Genomic DNA, 24,346 nt, shown 5'->3' on the forward strand with positions numbered 1-24,346 from the left:
AGTGCAGGTCAAATAATTAAAATAAATCTAATAATAAAACAAATGACTGTAGCTGACACTGAGTGGAATCCATCTTCAAGAGGAAAACTGTCTTTTTTTTTTCTTATAGAAAATGTGTGTACAGGTTTATAATCACTAATATATGATAATAATCAGATAATCACAGAAAGTACCAGTCAAACTTTTTTTTTTATCTAATAAAAACAAATGACTGTAGCTGACTGAGTGGAATCCATCTTTAATAGGAAAATTGTCTCTTTTTTTTCTTTTTTTATTATGTAGACATTACAATTACTAATATATGATCATGATAATAAGATAATCACATAAAGTAACAGTCAGATTATACAAAAATCAAACAGAAAACAAAAGACTTTAGCTGACTGAGTGGAATCAATCTTCAAGAGGAAAATTGTCTTATTTCTCCTAAATACAATTTATGTACAGGTTATAATAACTAACATATAATTATACTAATAAGAAAATCACAAAAAGTACCAGTCAAATAATGTAAAAAAAAAAACAAAAAACAAAACAAAACAAATGACTGTAGCTGACACTGAGTGGAATCCATCTTCAGAAAAACTGTCTATTTTTTTTTTATGTATGTACAGGTTATAATTACTAATATATGCTGATAATAATAGGATAATCACAGAAGGTACCAGTCAAATAATATAAAATAAATAAAATAAAAACAAATGACTGTAGCTGACACTGAGTGGTTTTCCTCTTGAAGATGGATTCCATTCAGTGTCAACTACAGTCATTTGTTTTATTAGATTTATTTTAATTATTTGACTGGTACTTTCTGTGATTATCTTATTGTTATCATCATTTGTTAGTAATTATAACCTGTACATACATTTTTAAACAAAAAAATTAAAATGTTCCACTTGAAGATGGATTCCGCTCAGTGTCAACTACAGTCATTTGTTTGTTATATGTACTTACAGTACATTATTATTTGACTGGTACTTTCTGTGATTTTCTTATTATAATCATCATATGTTAGTGATTATAATCTGTACATCCATTTTTTTTTTTTTAAATAGACAGAATCCATATTCAAGAGGAAAACTGTCTAATTTTTCCTAAAGGAATGTATGTACAGGTTATAATCATTAACATATGATGATTATAATAAGAAAATCACAGAAAGTAGTCAAATAATAATAAAATTACAAATAATAAACAAATGATTAGTATGCACTGAGCGGAATCCATCTTCAAGAGGAAAACTGACTAATTTTTCTTTAAAAATGTATGTACAGGTTATAAATGCTGACATATGATGATGATGATAACAAGATACTCACAAAAAGTGTCAGTCAAAAAAAAAATAAAAAAAACTCTAATAAAAACAAATGATTGTAGTTGACACTGAGTGGAATCCATCTTCAAGAGGAAAACTGTCTAATTTTTTATTTAAAAAAAAATGTTGTACAGGTTATAATTACATAAGATGATAATAATACGATTATCACAGAAAGAGTCAGTCAAATAATTAAAAAAAGAGTGGAATCCATCTTAAGAAATGTATGTACAGGTTATAATTACTGACATATGAGGATTACAATAAGATCATCGCTGAAAGTAAATAATAGAAAAATGTTAAAAAACATGCATAGTACTTTACATTAAAATAATTCCATTTTCAGTGTGAAAGTGAAAATATTTGGTGTATTTACTGACTGAATGAATATCTAATGACAGAAAAAAAAATTACGCACATGAAAAGTTCCACTCAAAAAGTTCAGAAGTTTGTGAGTAGGATCTCTGTTAAATAGTTCAAGTCTTTCCTATACTTGTTCATACTTACAAGTTACATTTCCTAATGTAAATAATACAATATTTACACAAAATTTCAACCAAATTAGTTTTAAAAACGTAATATGATGAGCGGAATCCATGTTCGAGGTTGGCAGTGTGTTTGTCATGGTGGGGGGGCTTCGCCCATGTGGATTCGGGTCATGAGTGCAGTGACCCCCATGTGTAATATGTCACCGCGGCTTGCGTAAGTCCTGCGTACGGCACGGCTGTCCGTCACGCAGACGCATCACTATGACTCAAATGGTGACAAAGCGCCTTACAATATCTCCCCCCCACCCACCCACCCATATCTTTTTATCTGACCAGTGATCCAACCCCCTCAACACCTAAATATAGTCCCTGACACCCCCATCACACAGCAATTGAGACACATGAACACCCCGTTTCCGATTCGATCAGATCTACAACGGCGCTTATTTTCGGGGGGCTTTCGCACAAATAAAACCTGTGACAAGGCACCTGTGAACTTGCAGACACTAGTCATGGCCTGCTCCAGAATCCAGAGCCCCCCAACAAGCCAACGCTCGCACCTGGCAGGATCAAACAAGCGTGCACTCCCCACAAACTCTCTTACAATCAATACTTTCAGCCAACATGCTGCACACATACACACACACACAGGGAGAGAGAGAGAGAGAGAGAGTGGAACAGCACTCCAAAGAGCAGAAAGCAGTGTACTGACCTTTCTGTCTCTCTTTTTTTATGCCTCCTTCCTTTCTTTCTTGCCCTCCTTGACGTCCAATCCACACTTGTCTTCTGGCTGCTGGTGCTGGGGCTACAGTAGTAGAGGAACGGTAGTGTGTGAGTGAGAGAGAGAGAGTGAGGGATCCTGCTCAACCTGACTAGAGCGGGCGCATTAGTGTGATTTCACACCCAGGCTGCAGCCCTGCCTACTGTCCTGATGGGGTTCCTGAATGTGCTGCTTATTTAGAGAGCCGGCGCGCTGTACCTGGGCTTGCAGGCAGGCTGCTTAAAGCAAGAGCCAACATCTAGAGTGCATAATACCCCCTCTCTCTCTCTCTCTCTCCCTCTCTCTCTCTCTCTTTCTCCCTCCCGCTCACACACACACAAACACTAGTACGCTCTCCTAGTAGCTGGCTGGCTGGAGAGGTGGATGCCGGCTCGGGCGTGCATGCAACCGTAGTGCGCCGTACCTTTTGCGGAGCAAAAACACTCAGCGCTTTCGGGGCTTTCTAAGTGTTTGGAAGGCAATTTTCGGGAAGGGATTGCTCCCAATCTACTTGGATGATCCAGATGGATGAGTTATAATATGCTTTCCAGTCTCTTGGTTCTTTTTTTTTTTTTGTCTGTTTGAGTTGTTTTAGCCTATTATCGAGCCGCCACATGTTTCTACTGAGGGAAATGCCTTGCTTTTTTTTGGATTCGGATCCTTGGTCACTTGTCTCTGCGGGACGCAGCTGATGGGAGGGAGGGGGGGTGCTAAAATGCCTCAGACTGAATGTGTATTAGTCAAATTTATTATTTATTGCCAAGCGGCATTCAGAACCCCCCCCACCATCCTAAAAACACACACACACACACACACACACACACACACGAGGTTAGATGGAAAAGGGGGATGGAGTATATCAGTAGAGGCAGGGGCGTGGGGGGGGGCAGGGTCAAGGGTGCGAGGATTTTATTGTGGGGGGTTTTGAGATATTGCCAGTGGTCATGATTTGGTGAGCGAGGCCTAGAGGGTGGTGAAAAGAATATATAAGATATTAATTTAATTTATTTATTTATTCAGCCAGTCCGCATGCCTTATCAGGCCGGTGTCTCTTAATGACATCACTGGCAGCTTCTCCAAGCTGTCCAAAATCACCCTGCCTCTCATTTTTCTTCAAAATGACTTCAATTCATTGTGTGCGCGCGTGTGTGTGCGCGAGTGTGTTACTGCCTATATCTAAAATTGAGAATAATGCTATCCAATGGGGCCGCGCTTTCACGCATGATAGCCTCAGATCAAAAAGAAAGTATAAAATACATTGGGTGAAATATATAATCAGTAAAATAATCAATAAAAAACAGAAATAGAGATATGAATAGTCAATAAAAATATGTCCCGGTTACAAATGATTGAATAAATATCCTAACACAGGGTTTCTGCAGGTTTCAAATTTTAAGACTTTAATGACTGAAACTTCAGAGCTATACAGGGCTAAACGCCAATGATTATTTCTAATGGCCCGGTTTGCCAAAAAAAGTCAAAATATTAAATGTTATTATTTCATAGTGACATACTTTAACCAAAACAAGAAAACTGTAGATATATACACGTTTATATTGTTTTATGACAAGTTTAACATTGTTAAAAGTATATTTATCATGGAGGAAATAACAAATAATCAAACATAAATATTTGTTTAGCTTTTGGTCTAAATCGATTGAATATAACTTCTATTGTCCAACCCCCTTACTTCTGTAAATAGTTTTTGTATAAATAGAAGATAACATAAAGGTATATGTAGCTCTGTTATTATAATGAGGAACTGTGTAATTGTTTTTAGTTTTCTTTCCCGGGAAATTAGGGAGTTTAATTTGGAGAAACTGCTGTAAAAGGTCTAACAACTATTGTAAATTGTATTTATTTACAATAAAAAAACCTTAAATATAAACTTAAATATAAAAAAGGTTTGATAAGATGGATTGTAAGTGATTGGATGAATATCTGAACGATCGGGTAGCTTCAGAGGAAAATTAAGACCTGCTTAAAATTATTTAAGACACACAGCACAACCCTTTAAGGCCTAAAATTTAGTTTTTGAAATTTAAGACTTTTTAGGAGCCCATGGACACCCTGCTAAAACAAAAACAGCATTTATAAATATATTCTTGTGCAACTCCACACACTAAAGTACCTCATTTTGTTTACTTTATTACTTAAGCGCACTTTGAAAAAAGTTTAATAAGATGGATTAGTGATCGGATAGATGTCTGCTTGACCACATAGCTTCACCTTGACAGAGGAAAATTAAGACACACAACACAATACTTCAGTGAATTTAAGACTTTTTAAGGCCTAACATTTTGTTTTTGAAAATTAAAACTTTTTAAGACCCCTTGCTGACATAAATATATAATTTTTGAATATATTCTTGTGCAACTCCACACACTAAAGTACCGTATTTGTTACATTTTTAACTTAAACGTATTGTGAAAAAAGGATTTAATAGGATGGTTTGTTAGTGATTGGATGATGTCTGCTGATTAGGTAGCTTTACTTGTCCAGGGGGAATTGAGACCTGTTTAAAATGATTTAAAACACACAACACAATATTTCAGTGAAGAATTTTTAAGGTGTAATCTTTTTATTTATTTATTTATTTATTTTTTTAATTTAAGGCTTTTTAAGACCCCGTGGACACCCTGCTAGCATTAAAATATCATTTAAAATATATTCCATGCAACTCCACCCACCAAAGTACCTAATTTTGTTAACTTTTTTACTTAAACGTATTGTGAAAAAAAGGTTTGATATGGATTGTTAGTGACTGGATGATGTCTGCCCGATTCGGGTAGCTTTACTTGGACAGAGGAAAATTAAAAGACACACAACACAATATTTCAGTGCATTTAAGACTTTTTAAGGCCTAAAATTTTGTCTTTGAAATTTAAAACATTTTAAGACAACCTTGCTAACATAAAAGTATCATTTTAAAAATATCCTTGTGCAACTCCCCACACCAAAATACTTCATTTTGTTAACATTTTTTACTTAAATGTACTGTGGCTTACTTTATATAATGTTATATCATTTTTAAATATTCTCAAGCAACTCCACATACCAAAGTAGCCTATTTTGTTTACGTTTTTACCTAAACATACTGTGACTTACAGTATATAATGCACTTAGTGTAAAGCAAGCACACACATTTGAAGTCTGAGAGGTGAGTTCAAGTTTATCCTTTAACAGCTATTGTAACCACCTGGTTGACCTTTAATCCATTGGCTCACGTTATTATTTTAATTGCTTATATCTGTTTATCAGAATTGTGTCAATATATTATTCAATGCAAGCATGGGCCAAAAAATATATATCTTTAAGGAGTGCACCTTAAGGGTTATACGGTTTATTTCCTATTTTTTCTCTGTTTCTGTATACAGTTTAATTCAAATGATTTGTTGTGGAGTGAAGAACTAAAGTCTTTACAGTGTTTATGATGTTTAGCCTTACATAGTTGCTGAAAGCCATCCTTAAAGATCATTAATATATACAAATGAATTGAATCCAAGACTGTAATGCAATGCTGTGTGTAACTTTGAGTCATACTTCTTTCAATAATGCCAGATTTAACGTGTTACCTCATTAATAAAACCCATCAATACTTTATACGTCATATAAAAGTTACATCCAAAACATGTACTGTTAGTGTGATTAACAAACAAATCAGCAAGACCAAAACAAAAAAGGCGAACAAAGATCAAATGATCACATACATAACAGCCTAACAGTATAAGATTGCATTAGATTTTTATGTATTCAGTTATCTAAAAACACTGGTTTCAGCTCCACACACCAGTCTAGGCAACAGGCCTCTGTAGACTTCAGTCCAAAAACAGCAGTCCTAAAACACACACATACACACACACACACACTGAACCAATGATTCATAATTCATTCAAGCTCGGACGCAACCGCAAGTCCCATTCTTCAAACCCCAGACATCAGACATCACACCAATGACTGGCACACCTCACATAACAAGGCATATTAGAGTTAAAACAAAGCGTGTATATATAGAATCCCACTTCAGTTCCTGCCTTCTCCTAAACCACCTGAATGGCTCATTCTGGTGCAGTTCACAAAGCCATTGTGTGTGAGTAAGATGAGGGTTGCGGAGGAAATAGTCACGACCATTTCAGCACGACCATTAGGGCTTCGAGTAGAGCAGGTACCATTACAACTCAATCATTCTAATATACTCATAATCATCCGAATTTTTAGACATCACTTTTAAAAGGCATGCTTAAAAAAGAAGTCATTTCCCTTACAGAGTCGTTTAAGTAAAAAGAAAGGACAAGAAAATGCAATAAAGAACAGACTAGAAAGAAAAAGAAAAGAAAAGAAAAAAAGAAGGAAAAGAAAAGAAAAAAGAAAAAAAGAAAAAGTAGAAAAGAAGAAAAAAACAAAAAGAAAAAAAGAAAAAGAAGAAAAGAAGAAAAGAAGAAAAAGAAACAAAAAAGAAGAAAAGAAAGAAAAAAAGAAAAGAAAAGAAAAGAAGGAATGAAAAGAAAAAAAGAAAAGAAAAGAAAGAAAGTAAGAAAGAAAAAAGAAATAAAAAGGAAAAGAAGAAAAGAAAAAAGAAAAAAATGATAAGAAGAAAAGAAAGAAAGAAAGAAAGAAAGAGGGAAAGAAGGAAAAAAGAAAAGAAAAAAGAAAGAAAGAAAGAAAGAAAGAAAGAAAGAAAGAAAGAAAAAGAAAAGAAAAGAAGAACAAAAAACAAATGAAAGAAGAAAAAAGAAAAGAAAAAGAAAGAAAAGAAAAGAACAAAAAAAGAAAAGAAGTGCAGATCAAACATAATTAACGCAGTGGGCGTTAGTTATGTGCCTATGCAGGTCCAAACACAAACACACTAAATGCGTATATATTTATATTTGTTTTAATAAAAAGTTTAGATTTGTCCACCTGTCGGGTTTTGGAGACGTATGCATCACCATATGGAGCATAAGAACAGTGTTTGGATATAACTCAGTTTTTTTCCCACACTTTGTTATTATTGTTCAAGTGTTCGTTTGCTGGTAATTAGAACTAAATTTAGAAATAATTTTGAAATAAATATTTGCGCAACAAACTAAATTAATTATGTAGGCTAATGGTTCTCTTCAGTGGAGTGTGTACAAATCCATTTCCTTATCCATGAAAGTAAAGAGTAAAAGTAAAGGAGTAAATTAAAGAGGTAAAGTAAAGAGAAAGTAAAGAGGCCGAATGGCGGAGGCTCTTTCTTTATCCTCATGCTGCAGATGCTCTGTTTAACTGTTTTCTCGCTAGTGAAGCGGTCAGTTTTTCCTCTCACAAAGTCCGCCATTTGTAATTCACCAAATGCACCGTGCACCATTTAATTTTTTGTTTGTTCATTTGTTCATTCATTATTTTAAAAAATGTGTTAATTCATTCGTTCAGTCATTCATTCATTCATTCCTTCATTCACCATGGCGCGACTCAAATGCACCATGGTGCGACTCAACTGATTTTAAAAGGAAATGGGAGAGGAAATTCTGATTGGTTTAATGCACATTATGTTCAAACCACACGCAGAACTCATGAAGAGAATAAGCACAACCCTGTTAGACCATGCACCAGCTAGGGCGCAAAGTATATTTTTCCATCCTTAAAATAGCAAAAGTGGATTCAGACACGCCCTTAATGCTTTTGTACCATGTGCTTGTGCCATGTGCTATGCGCTTAGATCATTAAAATAGAGCCCATACTGTAGTTTATGGTAATACTTTTTCAGAATTTATTTGAGCGCATTAATACATGCCATTATGAAGATAGAAACATTGTCAGAAAGTCGCAATCTTGAAAGTAGATGTTTTGCATTTCATTAAGCAAAATTTTTCAACCTTTAAACGACATTTGCCAAACCAAATCCCCCCACCCCCAAACTCACGCAGTTAGCACTTCGCCACTGACTACACAGTAGGTACAGCATTTCAATTTAAACATACTACTCGGCCGTTAGAAAAGTCTGTTCTATACAGAATGAATGTGAGCAGTATGAATGGAATTTCGACATACTATGTCTGCCATTTTGCCATGGTCATGTGACCTACAAACATCACTCGTGTTGCTTCACTCCCTTTCATGAATTCTCTCACGGGGTATCATGGGATAGCGCAGCGTGCATGAGATGCACACTTCAGAATCTCGCCAGAAGTAGTAGGTCATCCATGTACTTCTCACATACTGATTTTCGAATTCTATAAATTAAAATGAATGAATTCGAACATGCTACTCGCATATTAATTTAAGTGTACTATATAGTATAGAAGTATTCGCTTTCGGACACAACCTGAGTTTACATACTTTAAAACGTCAAACAAACAAACAAAAAAAAAAAACTCCTTAACATGCGGTCAAAATAAACTATCAATTGATTAAATTTACCGAAATGATGTTTGCTGTTTGGTCAAGCTACTTATTTCAAATGATTACAATTCCTGAGGTTTGTTGGGACAGCTTAATTGTTTTATGTTCAATCCTCCTTAATTTGTAAATAAAACTAATGAGTTAACTCAATTCCTTCATGTTGTGTCAACACAAATCGATTGTGTGGAACCCAACATTTTTTACAGTGTATATTATGATATAGATATGAGATTAGATATGAGATTTTATTTTATATCGTCCAGCCCCAGAATAGATGGAGAAGGAAGGAGATGGAGGACATTCCTGAATCCCTCCATAGTCCTGTCAGTATTTTACAATCCCACTGAGATAAAATTAACACGAAGGACAATTAATATTAATTACCGTGGCAGTGTTGGTGGAGACTTTTAAATGGGTTAAGTACAAGTGCCCGAGCTGATGGGGTTGGGGGGTGGGGGGAGACCTGTTAACGCTCATTCTCAATTAGCTTTCACTGAGGAGAACTCGCCTGGCACACCATAAATGACTAACTAACCCTTCCCTACACGCAATTACCTGCTCCAAACCCTCAACCAGACCCCACATCACACTCACAGAGGCCCGGCAAAACACTTAACATGACACAACTCCAGTCAGGACCCTCTCTGTCTCCCGCTCTTTCTGTCTCGGCTTCCATTCTTTCCTGCTGTTTTTGAACTTTCAATTCTCCTCAACAGCATTATGATTATATATTATTAATATTTCTGAATTATTACTCATTTTCCCCCTAAAAATGGAGCGCTTTAATTCACATTTGAAGTACTCATCAAGGCGGTGTGGCGAAATGAATGTGGACGGATACATTATATTTGCAAAAATGCAAAGAGCACATCAAATATATATGGAAAGAATGAAATATTAAGCATTAATTTCGAGAAAGATAATTTGCTCAGGCCAAAATTGCCTTTTCATTAATCCCACCTTAGTTTTCTTTTTTTTCTCGCTCTTTCTCTTTTTAACTAAAGACCTGAAAGTTTCACAGTTATTAAAGAGAGTCTCTTTTCTATTAAAAACAGTCTATTGTCTTTATCCAAACCGAATATGAGATATGAATACGATATCTTTCTCTGCTTGATCTTTCATTCATTTGCTATTTTTAATATTTACATTTTTGCTGACGTGATACTCAAATGAAGCTCATTTGTTTATTGTACAGGGGTTGTTGTGATGGTGCTGCTTCTGTGCAAACTATTTATAACAAAGAAATGAATAAAAAACGAATGAATGGGTAAATGCACAAATGAATGAATGAACAAGTTGTCTAATTGATGAATGAACAAATTAACAAACAAACAAAAAATGAATAAATGCAAATGAATGTATGAATGGACAAATAAACGGACAAATGATTAAATGATCGGATGAATGAATGAATGAATGAATAGACAAATAAATGATTGGATGAATTAATGAATTAATGAATGAACAAATGAACAAACAAACAAACAAACGAATGAATGAATGCAAATGAATGAATGAATGAATTTTAAAAATAATGAATGAACAAATAAACAAACAAAAAGTGAATGCAAATGAATGAATGAATGTATGAATGCATGAATGAATCGACAAATGAACAAATTAATGATGAGTGAACAAACGAATGAACAAACTAATTATTGCAAATGCTATTAAATGATTGAGTAGATGTATGGAGGAATAATCAAATAAATTGATGAATGAATGAATGAATGAATGAATGAATGAATGAATGAATGAATGAGTGAATGAATGAATGAATGATCGAATGAATGAATTAATGAATGAATGAATGAACAAAATAATGGTTAGTGAAAAAACGAATGAACAAACAAATTATTGCAAATGCTAATGAATGATTGAATGGATGAGTAAATGAATGATCGAATGAATGAATGAATGAATGAATGAATGAATGAATGAATGAATGAATGAATGAATGAATGAATGAATGAATGAATGAATGAATGAATGAATGAATGAATGAATGAATGGACAAATTAATAAATTAATGAAAGAACAAACAAATGAACAGATAAACCAAAAAAAATTAATGAATGCATGAATTTGAAACATGAGCAACTAGCCTGTGATCTAAATCAAACACAATTACAAAAATCTCCAACAGCAGTACAGTAACAACATGTTCATTTCATAAAGGTATAAATCCTGTCCTACTGTATGTAAACAGCTAGTGTTGTGCTTCAGGGAAACTCAGTTTCCCATGACCATCCTCACCCCCTGCCCATGCTCAGTACTAGCGTCCGTTCATAGCATTACAGCCATTTTACATGGCAGGCTAGTGACTGTGCTTATGTGATGGTGTCACTCGACATAGACAATATGTAAAGAGACACCGTCTACATTTGTGTATGTGATCGCAATGCGGAATGACACAATGCTCCAGCCAATAAAAACAAGCACGCGCGCACACACACACACAGTCTGTGAGCGAGTGACTCATGTGCCTTACTGTGACCCCATTAGGACAGTAAGGTTGTGGGTCACTGAGTGAAGTATTTTCTGACATAGATACAGGGTCAAGAGTGACAGTTGAGAGAGAGATCATTGGCAGTAATACATCTTTTCACATTAGTCAAATGTATCAGACCATAAAGCAGTCGTTTTTGCAAATATTATACACTGTTATAAATGCTCCACACAATCGAACTGTGTTGGGACAACATGAAGGAATTAAGTTAAGTAATTAGTTTTTAACAAATTTAAGTGGATTAAACGTAAAACAATTAAGTTGTCCTCAAAAAACACTTCAACAATTGTGTTGTTTCAGCTAATTTTAAATAAGTTTGAACAGACAGCGAACATCATTTTTTGAGTGTTTGGATTCATTTACAAACTGGAAAAAAAAACTGCAATGCACCATAATTAATTTCAATGTGTTCGATTCATAATAAAAACACAAAAATGTGTCATGTCTTATAATTTTGAAAGAGGAAAAAGGGCATAAGTAATTGAATTAGATATCACAGACATTAAACATACTGTTAAAAGATGAGTACATTTAAGCTGTAATTGTTATCCTAAGTTATTACTGTATAAGTCACTTTATTATTGTCAACTTAATGTAAAACCATTTAAACCACCTAAAGTAATGTGGTTTTGATGTATTGTTATTAAACTATAACAGAAATAAACCTTAATAGCAAATAGAAACAAAATTAATGCACATGATTTACAAGAAAAAACTAAAACTTAAAATGAAAACTAAGTTAAAAGTAATTTTTATGAATGTAAAACCATTAGAAATGACTAAAATAATCTGGTTTCAATTAATTAGTTATTAATCTATAACAGAAATGAACCTTAAAACTAAATTATAAGTCATTTTTATGAATGTAAAATAACTAGAAATTACTAAAATAATCCGGTTTCAATGCATTAGTTATTAAACTATAACAGAAATGAACCTTAATTGCACATAAAAAACAAAAATACTGCACAGATTTACAAGAAAAAACTAAAACCTAAAACAAAAACTAAGTTAAAAGTCATTTTTAAGAATGTAAAACCATTAGAAATGACTAAAACAATCCAGTTTCAATTAATTAGTTATTAAACTATAACAGAAATAAACCTTAATTGCAATTAAGAACAATAATAATGCACAGATTTAAAAGAAAAAACAAAAACTTAAGATGAAAACTGAGTTATAAGTCATTTTTATGAATTTAAAACCATTTAAAATGACTCAAATAATCTGGTTTCAGCGTATTAGTTATTAAACTATAACATCAATGAACCTTAATTGCAAATAAAAAACCCAAGCTCATTCTGTAAACGTAGCCCCGCGGACGTTTCTGGAGACTGCGATCTACGTTTAGTTTTTCTCGAGCGATGAATGAGTGGAGGGCTTTGCTGCCGCTACCAGTTCGTCCGCTTAGCTCGCAGCATTACATCGGCGGAGCGGAGGCCTGCAGGAGGAGGAGCCGGCCGCGGGGACGACCGGGATCGGGTCCGAGGAAGAGCGGTTCCGGATATCAGGTAAGATGAAAAACAGAATCTGAAAAATAAGGGCGAGAATGCAGCAGGATCTGAAAACGCGGTCGAAATCGAAGACGAGGGCTTTTTATTATTATATTTTTTTTCTGGACAGCTTTTGCAAACCGTCGCTTGGGTTGAGGGAAGGAGGAGGAGGAGCAAGAAGAGGAGGCTGGCCGCCCGGTCGATTGTTCAGTCGTTCGGCCGGCCAGTTGGACGGACGGTCGCTCCACAGCGGCCTCCAGCGGCTTTTCGCGCGAGAACAGCACAAGCGCGAACAGCGCGCGCTCCCGAGAGGTGCTCAAGACGCGAAAAAGCGCGCACAGCGGCTTCTCTCGGATCCGCAAAAACAAAAACCGCTCGAATACGTACCTCCCGGGACATATTTCGCGGTCCGCAGAAACGTCCGTGGCCTACGTTTCCACAGTGAGCCCGGGTTGAAATAAAAACAAAAATACTGCACAGATTTACAAGACAAAATAACAACTTCAAATTAAAATAAAAGATATAAAAATAAAAAAAACCTGGCATATAAAATGAATGCACTAACAAGACACTATAACTGTGCAATATATTTTAATTTATTAAACTTACAATCAATCATATGCCACTGATTCTTCAATACGTCATTCCCCAATATAAATCATTCCAAATACACATTATTTATATTAATTTTACTCTGTATAAGACGATTGTCCTAAAACTCCTTAAGTAATGAACGAATGCTTAAAATAGCGGTGCATTTCTTGAAGTCACGCAATGCATCGCTCTGTCACTGAGAAGAGCCTTCTGAAGAGCTTGCCATTGTCTGGTGTGATGAACTTGAGGTTCAGTCTTTCAAGCCCAGGGGTGTGTCTGTCTAATCCTGACCCCCTGCAGGCCCTCGTTCCCCCGCCCCGCACACGCTCCAGCTGACGCCTGCCCCGATGACCAGCACTTCACCGCACCACTGAATAAAACACCCCGTAATGAGACAGGCCACAAAATGGCTCCTCCGCCAGCAGATAGAGCTGGTGGGAAATGAGCGAGAGGGCGAGAGAGAGAGGAGAGAGAGTGAGAGAGAGAGAATCAAGAATCATTGTAAATATACTGATATTATTAATAATATTTATTACTGTTTTATCCATAAATGTTAATTGCTAAATGTAATGTATTCTGATTTATTTATTTATTTATTCATTTATTTATTTAGTTTTGTATATATGTATTTATTTCCACATGTATTTCTACATGTACCAGCATATGTTTTACGCAGCGGATGCCCTTGCAGCTGCAACCCATCACTGGGAAGCATCCATACACACTCATTCACACTCATACACTACATACAATTTAGCCTACCCAATTCACCTGTACCCGTGTCTTTGGACTTGTGGGGGAAAACGGAGCACCCGGAGGAAACCCAAGCCAACATGGGGAGAAATGCAAACTCCACACAGAAACGCCAACTGGCCCAGCGGGGGCTCAAACCTCAATCAAGTCATTACATAATAATAATAATAATAATAATAATAATAATAATAATAATAATAATAATAATAATAATAATAATAATAATAATAATAATAATGGGCGAGGCAGTGGCGCAGTAGGTAGTGCTGTCGCCTCACAGCAAGAAGGTCGCTGGTTCGAATCTCGGCTCAGTTGGTGTTTCTGTGTGGAGTTTGCATGTTCTCCCTGCCTTCGCGTGGGTTTCTTTGGGTGCTCCGGTTTCCCCGCAGTCCAAAGACATGCGGTACAGGTGAATTGGGTAGGCTAAATTGTCCGTAGTGTATGTGTGTGTGTGTGGATGTTTCCCAAAGATGGGTTGCGGCTGGAAGGGCATCCGCTGCGTAAAAACTTGCTGGATAAGTTGGCGGTTCATTCCACTGTGGCGACACCGGATTAATAAAGGGACTAAGCCGACAAGAAAATGAATGAATAATAATAACAATAATAATAATAATAATAATAATAATAATAATAATAATAATAATAAGTTAATTAAATTAATAATACATTAATAATAATAAAATTATATTATTGATAATAAGCTAAATAAATTAATAATGTATTAATAATAGTATTATTAAAATAATAATAATAATAAATTAATAATAATAATAATAATGATGATGATGATGCTACTATAATGATAACAACAACAACAACAACAACAACAACTATTATTATTATTATTATTATTATTATTATTATTATTATTATTATTATTATTATTATTATTATTATTGTTGTTTATTAGTTCCAGGTTTGGCTTTGGTATTGACTAGGCCCACACGGAATCTGCACGCGCAGAATCCGTAGATTTTCACAGATGTTTAGCCCATTATTGAGTCTATTTACAGTATTTACTTGTGTAAATGTTTGTATATATTTATAAAAATGTTTGTTTGATTTTTTTACAATACAGTTTGTAAAGAAATAGTCTCTGTGTTTTAGTAGATTTATTATATGAGAGACTTGCTTTGTTTACCAAATAAGTGGATCTAATTGGATTTGCATTGTAATCATTAAATACAAGTTAAAAAGGCAATTTTTTTTTTATTTAATATATTAGGTTTTTAGTTGTGAAAATCTTTCCACATAAATCTGCAGATTTTTTACAAAGTTCTGTGCACAATTAGCAAAAAATGTCCACAGATTCTGTCTGGCCCTAGCATTAACTAATCTAATGTATACTCACAAATATATTATTGTAAAGCATCCTATAGAAAATATGAATTTAAAAGAGTGATCTGTGAGATCTGTACGTATTTATGCTGCTGTGAACTATATACAGTATGTATTATTATACAATCACTATAGAATTTTAGTCATTGTTTAGGTAATGTGCGATGCTTTGGTAATAATTGACAAGTCAAGCCAATAATTGAACTGAATCGAGAGAGAGAAAGAAGAGCAAAAGACTGAAAAACAGCAAAAAGGTCACATCTCTGCTTTCAATACTTCCTCTTTTCAATCATTTCCTCTCCTCTGTCCATTTTTTCCCCTGCATTTCACTTTCGCACCCTCTATTTTCCTCCGCACTCATTTTCTTCTTCCCTCTCTCCACTCCTCACGAAAATACTTATTATTAAGGAGACAAAGGAAGGGAATGTTGGGAAGAGACAGGTGCCTCTGTCTGAGGGATGAGAGAATCACAGGAGTGAAATCCGCTCTTCCCTCTTCATTGAGCATAATAAAAAAAAAGGTTGCGAGGTGAAAACAAAACACAAAAAAAAAATGTCCGTGTTCGCTTTTCTACTGCATTTGAGACGGCAACACATGGAAGAAAGCACAACATTTGTTGCATCTCAACGTTCTTTTGTGCTTCCTTCTCCAGACGACATTAAACACCCTATAAGAGAATCAGTGTCCACACTTTGCAATCCATCCGGTCTTCCTTACAGGCAAAATTATTAGCCATAGGGTTGGACGATATTGCAAAAACAATAATCACGATAAAATGTGCCATATCATTTGATATCGTTAATTATTGAATATTTTTAACAAAACATTTAGGATTATTAGGATTTTTTTATTTAATTACTTTATTTTATTTTAACAACATTATTAAGGCAAATAGTTTAAATAGTCAAAAACTGAAATATTTAAAAACATATCTGATCTCTTTATAATAAAATAAACACATGTGTTGAAGAGACTCTTAAACTTGGTCAATAAAATGTTACAAAGTGTGTGCAATGGTAAAGCGTAAATACTGAACGATCAAAGCTAATTTTAAGGTGTGAATAATAATATTACGGCAAACCTCAAACCCTGTCAACGACACAATTTATGATAATCAAAATCTGAGCTTTCGAGTAAAGTTCAATCATCATTGTTCAAATACATATTGCAAAATTACTGATTGTGAAGTTGGATGACTATATTACCCCCTATATGCTAAAAAATCTTTCACATGGGGTGCTAGTGGCTAAGATGCACAAGAAAAGAAACCAAAAAGCCACTCAGGCGACATCCTTACATCCGTTATCATTTACAATTTTCTTACTGCTGTGTTGTTATTCTGACCTGAAGTAACAAGCGGGTGGATTGTTAGACCATTTAAAATAGACTTAGCGCTTGGCATCTGTCATAACTTAGTGACCGTCAAGCATTTTCTCAGAGGACAACAAATTAACAAACCATTGCTGCAGCTCTGATACAAGTTTTTGGAGAAACATAAAAAGTGCTGCAGTGTTTGGATGCGCTGTGTTTGGCTGAGGTTATTATTATTGAGTCGTTATTACTGAAATGTGTATATTACATACACAGTGTGAAGCAGATTGGTTAGTTCTACTTGCATGAATTGCGGTGCCCTCGTGGCATTCGGAAAAGTTCAGATGCTTTTTTAACTATATGTGTGGCTGAAAATTCACGTGGTTCACGTGGTGCAAGTCGCATGACTCCATTGGAAATGACAAACTTACACCCTAAGCTTACTGACATTGCTTCCAAAGCATGCGCTCACACACAATTGTGTTCAGTCAATGAATTTCGACACAAATTTTACCGCCCAGCCCTGTTTAGCCCTCATATGAATATTATTTTTCTTTTTTCGATTATATACCCAGTTATGTTTAACGGATCACAAAATTTTCCACAGTATTTCAGAAAGTTTTATTTGTTTCATTTCAACTAGAAGGAAATCAGTTTTTATTTGTTTTAAACTATTTTAAGACCAATATTATTAAATTTTATTGTTGCATTTTCATTTAATTTAAAAGCTGAAACATTTCAATCATTATAGTTTAATCTCCATTATTAAAACTTAATTGATTGTAAGTAGGAACGATTAAGATGTCTTTTAAGATATAGGTGACAACAAATTATGTATATATAATATACAGTTGAAGTCAGAATTATTAGCCCCCCCTTTATTTATTTATTTTTTTAAATATTTCACAAATTATGTTTAACAGAGCAAGGATTTTTTCACAGTATGTCTGATAATATTTTTTCTTCTGGAGAAAGTGTTATTTGTTTGATTTCGGCAAGAATAAAAGCAGTTTTAAAATTTTTAAACAACATTTTAAGGCCAAAGTTATTAGCCCCATTTAATCTATATATTTTTTCGATAGTCTACAGAACAAACCATCCTATACAATGACTTGCCTAATTACCCTAACCTGCCTAGTTAACCTAATTAACCGAGTTAAGCCTTTAAATGTCACTTTAAGCTGTGTAGAAGTGTCTTGAAAAATATCTAGTAAACTATTATTTACTGTCATCATGGCAAAGATAAAATAAATCACATTTATTAGAGATGAGTTATTAAAACTATTATGTTAATAAATGTGTTGAAAAAATATTCTCTTTCTGTTAAACAGAAATCGGGAAAAATAAATAAACAGGGGGGCTAATAATTCTGACTTCAACTGTATACCTGACATGTATATAGTTTTCCACTTCTATGCATATATATATATATATATATATATATATATATATATATATATATATATATATATATATATATATATATATATATATATATATACAGGTTTCTGTATGTATGTATATTAATTATGGTAATTCTGACCTGAAATACAACTGTACATTATTTTCTTACACTTACCCTACATTATGCAGAGAATGCTTTAAATGCATCTCTGAATGGTTTATTTTTATTCTCAATAATAACAAACGTGGGCTTAAAGAATATAAATGTGCCGAATTGGGCCACCAGAGACGTGTGGACCAGGATAAATCTGCAAATCATTCCATCTGGAAGATGAACGGTGTGTTTCGGACTTCATTGGCTCTGGTTTCGGACGAACGCACAGTGCGAGACCTCCAGCGTCCCCACTGGGGAGGACGCGGTGGACGGGTTTTGCTTGGTTACAGACACGCAAATGAAGTGCACAGTGCACTGACCTCAACTCTCTTACAAGAACATTCATACTGCAGCTGTCCAAATACAAACAAACAAGCAGACAAAGCATTTGGCTCACTCAAAAATGAAAATTGCACAATTATTTAGTCTTTCTTTTTAGTTAATATAACAAAACAATTATGGCTATATAATATATTGTTTTAGCATCAATCTAACAATCTGCAAAAGTCATATCGCACGATATGCCACATTATTATAGTTGAACAGGAGACATAGATTAAGTTCAGAGATATTTGTGGAGAGTTTAACGCCTATGATGCGAAAGTTTAACATTTCCATGTGTTTTTAAGGCCTGCGACTGTGAGGATTTCTAGAGAGTTCAAAGCAATCAAGCACAAGAAATGTGTAGATTAATTTTACTGAATTGTTTATCACATAAAGACTACACTCAAAATATTACATTTGTTACTTATTTAAATCGAACTAAAACACAATTCTTGTTTTTTTTTTGGTACAACTTTTTGTATGTTCAATCTACCTAAATTTGTAAAAATGATCACATTAAATCAATTGATTTGCGTTAGGACAACATAAAGGAACTGTGTGGTACCCAGCATTATTTACAGCGTTAGTGTTATTTTACATTTGACAGTTAAATTTCTGTACACAAATTCTGCTTGTAAATCCTAATGGAGTGTTTAGTTCATTTGTATCTTTGTTGTATTTATATATGCTTGTAATTTGTTATATTTATGTATTTTAATCTACATAAACTATCTCTCTCTACATCAACTACATACTATCTCCTCTACAAACTCATCCCAATCAGTTCAATGTCAACACATGAATATTTCCAAATAGAGCTAAAAAATTAAGAACTGCTTTTATTTGTAGCCGAAATAAATCAAATAAGAATATATATATATATATATATATATATATATATATATATATATATATATATATATATATATATATATATATATATATATATATATATATATATATATATATACATACACACACACACTGAAGACTAAAGTTTTTTTTTTTTTTTGAGCACAGCATCAGAAATTCAATTATTGTGTCGTAAAATGTACTTCTCAAGGTATGGTGACGAGGAATCCTGCTTCAGAAATAACTCCTCTCCCTCAGTCATCTTTCCATCAAGCAAGTTTCATGAGGTGGCAGTAAGGCACCAAAAAGTTTGTTGTCGAACACTGTAGTTGAAATTGTCATTCTCGCCATCATATGGATTTACTTTCATCAGCTAGACACCATTCTCACAGGTCCGTGAATGTCAGTGCCATCACTTATTGATCCCCGATTGGTAAATGTAGCTTGTGTGGATGCTACTGCGCTACTTGACTAATAAAATGGCATCGCTACTGAAAAGCTACTTGATTTAGAAGGTAGCGACGCTACCGTAACACTACTGAGAAATGTAGTTAAGATAATAGCGACACCGTCCTCACAGGTCTGTGAATGTCGGTGATGTCACTTATTGATCCGCGATTGGTAAATGTAGCTTGTAGCAACGGTAATGCCCAACACTGTAACTGTAACACTGTAACTTACAGCTTTTTCGGGGTGAAACAGCTGGTCAAGCTGTGGTTTTAGTAAAACGCAATCATGCACAAATACCAGCCTTCAAGGTCAGTTTTTTCATGAAATAATAATAAATTTGTAACACACTGAACCCTTCTGTGACACTTTTGCATGCTTTTTTTAAACATAACATTGGTTTCACTGCTATTATACAGTATGAATGAGCACAAACAGGACATTTTTAAAGTTCTCCTTTTGAGGTACGACAAAGACAGAAAGCTGTGTGCCATCAGAAAAGCTAGCAGGTGAGTAAACAATGGCTGAATTTTCAATTTTGGGTGAACTATCCTTTTAAGGCTGAAAACTAATGCGTGTGTGTGTGTATATGTATGCAACAGCGGGATACATGACAGATTCAGAGTCATCAACCCTAAGAGGGATGCTAGATGCTATTATCCATGTGATAAGTGTTGCGCACAATTTAGAGCATTTAAGTCATTAGCTGCTGTTTTCCACAGCAATTCACACACTTCAGGCTTTTCTGTCTGGGTCACAGGTTCAAGAGTTCATTATGACATGCATGATCACCCACACACACACACACACGTTCACACACAAACAGCATCACTCCAAATCCATTTCTAAAGCCATACTCAAATGCATACAGCATTATGGGTTGTTTCTCAAGCTGGAATGTGAGACAAACAAATTCTAAGTTTATCGAAATGACAGGCGATTAAAGCCAGCTTAACCTCGGGCCAACATCTTTAATCAGAGTGATTCTAGTGATGTGGTCAAACGTACTCAAAGTGAAACAAATACGTGCCGTTCTTCTCAAAGATCGAAATTAAAATATCGACATCCCATGATGCTAAACATCTCTCCCACCCCACACAAAAGGGACATTAAAGCCTGCATGAAACGGAAATTAAGATTGTGCTTTTTTTCTCTTATTGTGACGTAAATTCTATTGAAACCGTCCTGAAATGAGGAAAAAATAAAGGGTGGTGCATATTTTTGTTGCATTCTAACTAGGCTTGGGCGGTAATACGGTAATATGGTATAACGCGGTATCTAAAAATAGCAACGGTGTCAGTTTCAATACTGTTATACCAACGTAAAAAAAACAATACACTTAAATAGGAGACAAGTATTAAATAATAACGAATATTTATTTAATGCCTATAAATGCATATGCATGATTGTCATCATGGGACAGTGTAGAGGAACGAGAGAGAAAAATGCTTTGAAAAATGCTTTGTAAATTAATCATTGTAAATATACTGATTATTATTGTTTTATTAAATTACATTTATTAAATTCGGAGAGGGAGAATAAAAACCCAATGATACAGCCCACCAAAGAAGTGTGGAAGTAGACTAGTGGGATTCTTCACGCTGCTCTCTGGTGTTAATCTGTCATTTGCGTTGAGGCACGTTTGGACTTGAGAGGCTGCTGGCATATGTTGAAGAGTGTGAGAGTGTGTGAGATGGTCAGAGCGGCCTGGAGAACCACTGACCTGAACTGTCCAGGGGTCGACCCGTGTTATACTGCTCAATCCCAGAGGTCTGTATCGCAGCCTGATAATGACCTCTGTCTATAGCTGCCGAACAGGTATCGGCAGGCCCACCGACAGCCTTCAATGAGCAAACCTACAAGTGCCAAGTCTGTTAATAACAGGTGACCCAATGGATCCAACCACACCATTTGGAACTAGTTTATTTTATCTTTGACATGATTACAGTGCTTGATATTGTTTAAGATACTAGTATTCAGCTTAAAATGCCATTTAAAGGCTTAACTAGGCTCATTAGGTAAGTTAGGGTAATTAGGCAAGTCGTCGTATAACATTGGTTTGTTCTGCAGGCAATAATGCTTAAGGGGGCTAATAATAATGACGTTAAAATAGTTTTTAAAAAAAATTAAAACTTCTTTCCTTCTAGCCGAAATAAAACAAATAGAACTTTCTTCAGAAGAAAAAATATTATAGGAATTACTGTGAAAAATTCCTTGCTCTGTTAAACATCATTTGGGAAATTCAGAATAATAATTTTGACTTCAGCCGAAGGTGTGACAAGTACAAATAAAAATAAATGGCTTACTGAAATCCAGCCACAGCGCGCACACACTTGCACCGAGCCTTTGTGTCTGGTTCTTCTTAGTAACTTAACGGGACACTTCCTATAATGCTAACCAATGGTCCTCCTCTAAGATTACATGCAACTTAATCCACCCTCACACACTAATTTGTTTTTCTTCATGTCCTTTCTCCCCCCTCCTTCTCTAGCTGGGTGTAACTGAGCCCTTGAATATATACAAATTTAATAGAGCAAATAGAATCATTATCAAATTCAAATCAATACAAATCTAGCCCCAGCGCCCTTAAAAGGCAGCAATGTTGAAATACAACACTCTCTGCACCCCCATCTTGACTTGTACATCTGACGGTGGACAAGCCGACAGGCACATTATAGCTAATCAAGCTGTCACAAAAAAAAAAAAAATCCTTTTATTAATCTACACTAGTACTTTGATCAGTGGCAAAATCTAAAAGCCACTGCAATCATGATGGCAGACTGCAGTATATATAGTGCATCCAACTACCTTAGGGCTGTGCAATCATATCTATCATATTGTCAAAATAAAAAGTCTATAGTGTCCTTCATTTATTTTCCTTCGGCTTAGTCTCTTTATTCGTTCGGGGTCGCCACAGTGTAATGAACCGCCAACTTATCCAGCATATGTTTTACATAGAGGATGCCCTTCCAGCTGCAACCCAATACTGGGAAACACCCATACACACTCATTCACATACACTAAGGCCAATTTAATTTATTCAATTCACCTATAGCGCATTTGTTTAGACTCGGAAACCGGAGCACCCGGAGAAAACCCACGCCAGCATGGGGAGAACATGCAAACTCCACACAGAAATGCCGACTGCAGCCGAAACTCGAACCAGCGACCTTCTTGCTGTGAGGCGACAGTGCAAACCACTGAGACACCATGCCACCCAATCTTTTGTATTTATTTATGCTTGTAGTTTGATTATTGTGTGTTATGCTGAATTATCCTAATTAGGCTAAAATTATGAAATATAAAAAAAGGTATTAAAGCCATTTGTTGAAACTGCATTTATCACATTGCAGAAAACCCGAGTATATACTTATAATGTAAAAATCGAATGTATATAATCTATTAACTGATGAAATTTACAGAAATTGTATTATATCATGATACACATGTCGTTATCAGGATGTGAGATGACTAATGTATTGATATGAGATTGTTGTCATATTTATTAATTACAGCAAGCCTAGAGCACAATTACTTTAAGAACGCAACTTATTGTTATCTTTACCCTTTGTGTATTACTCCGCCCACAAACAGCCAGCAAAAAGCAGACACTACAGATCTAAAGTTTAAAAGAGGCTTGCTCAACTGTTTAACTGTCAGCTTATGATTTGAATCCAACGCGGAAGAAAGTAGTGCCTCATACAAAAGGGTTTTTGAGACTCTCCATGTTTGATTTTGTTTTTATATACACAATTATGGCGTCCAACTGTTGTGTAAACGCAATATCACACTCGTAGCAGTGCGATATGGCTGTTTATCGACACTGGTCGGGGCACTAAGGCACTCGGCCTGCGGCCACGCCTCCCACCAGTGCCAATATACAGCCATATCGCACTGCTACTCGTGTGATATTGCTCATATATATATATATAAACCACGGCGAATGAAGTTCTGCACAAGACTTTTGGCCAGCGGAGAAATTAAAATGGTCGTGCCCAACTGAGTCTGGTTCTCTCAAGGTTTTTTTTCTTCACTCCCATCAGGTGAAGTTTTTTTTCCCTCTCCGCTGTCGCCACTGCCTCGCATGGTTCAGGATTGGTAGAGCTACGCATCGATGAATTTGCTCTTCAGTGTTTGAACTCTCAGTAATGATTAAATCACACTGAACAGAGCTAAACTGAACTGAACTGAACTTAAACACTAAAACCTGAACCACACTGTTCCAGTTACTATGACCATTT

The 24,346-nt window shown here is 35.1% G+C and overlaps 1 protein-coding gene across 4 annotated transcripts in view; it reads right to left on the minus strand.

Annotated features, from left to right (window-relative positions):
* Window positions 1–24,346, minus strand: part of zfhx3b (zinc finger homeobox 3b) — a 781,589-nt gene that overhangs the window by 434,264 nt on the left and 322,979 nt on the right. For 2 of the 4 annotated variants that reach the window (XM_068222144.1, XM_021478048.2), the window contains exon 1: window positions 2,516–2,805. The exons of the other annotated variants lie outside the window; for them this stretch is intronic. The gene's annotated coding sequence lies outside the window, so the exon portion shown is untranslated. Of the gene's footprint in view, window positions 1–2,515; window positions 2,806–24,346 lie in introns of those variants that run through there. 4 annotated transcript variants of the gene reach the window in all.

Source organism: Danio rerio, chromosome 7 (assembly GCF_049306965.1).
Source record: "Danio rerio strain Tuebingen ecotype United States chromosome 7, GRCz12tu, whole genome shotgun sequence".
NCBI lineage: Eukaryota > Metazoa > Chordata > Actinopteri > Cypriniformes > Danionidae > Danio > Danio rerio.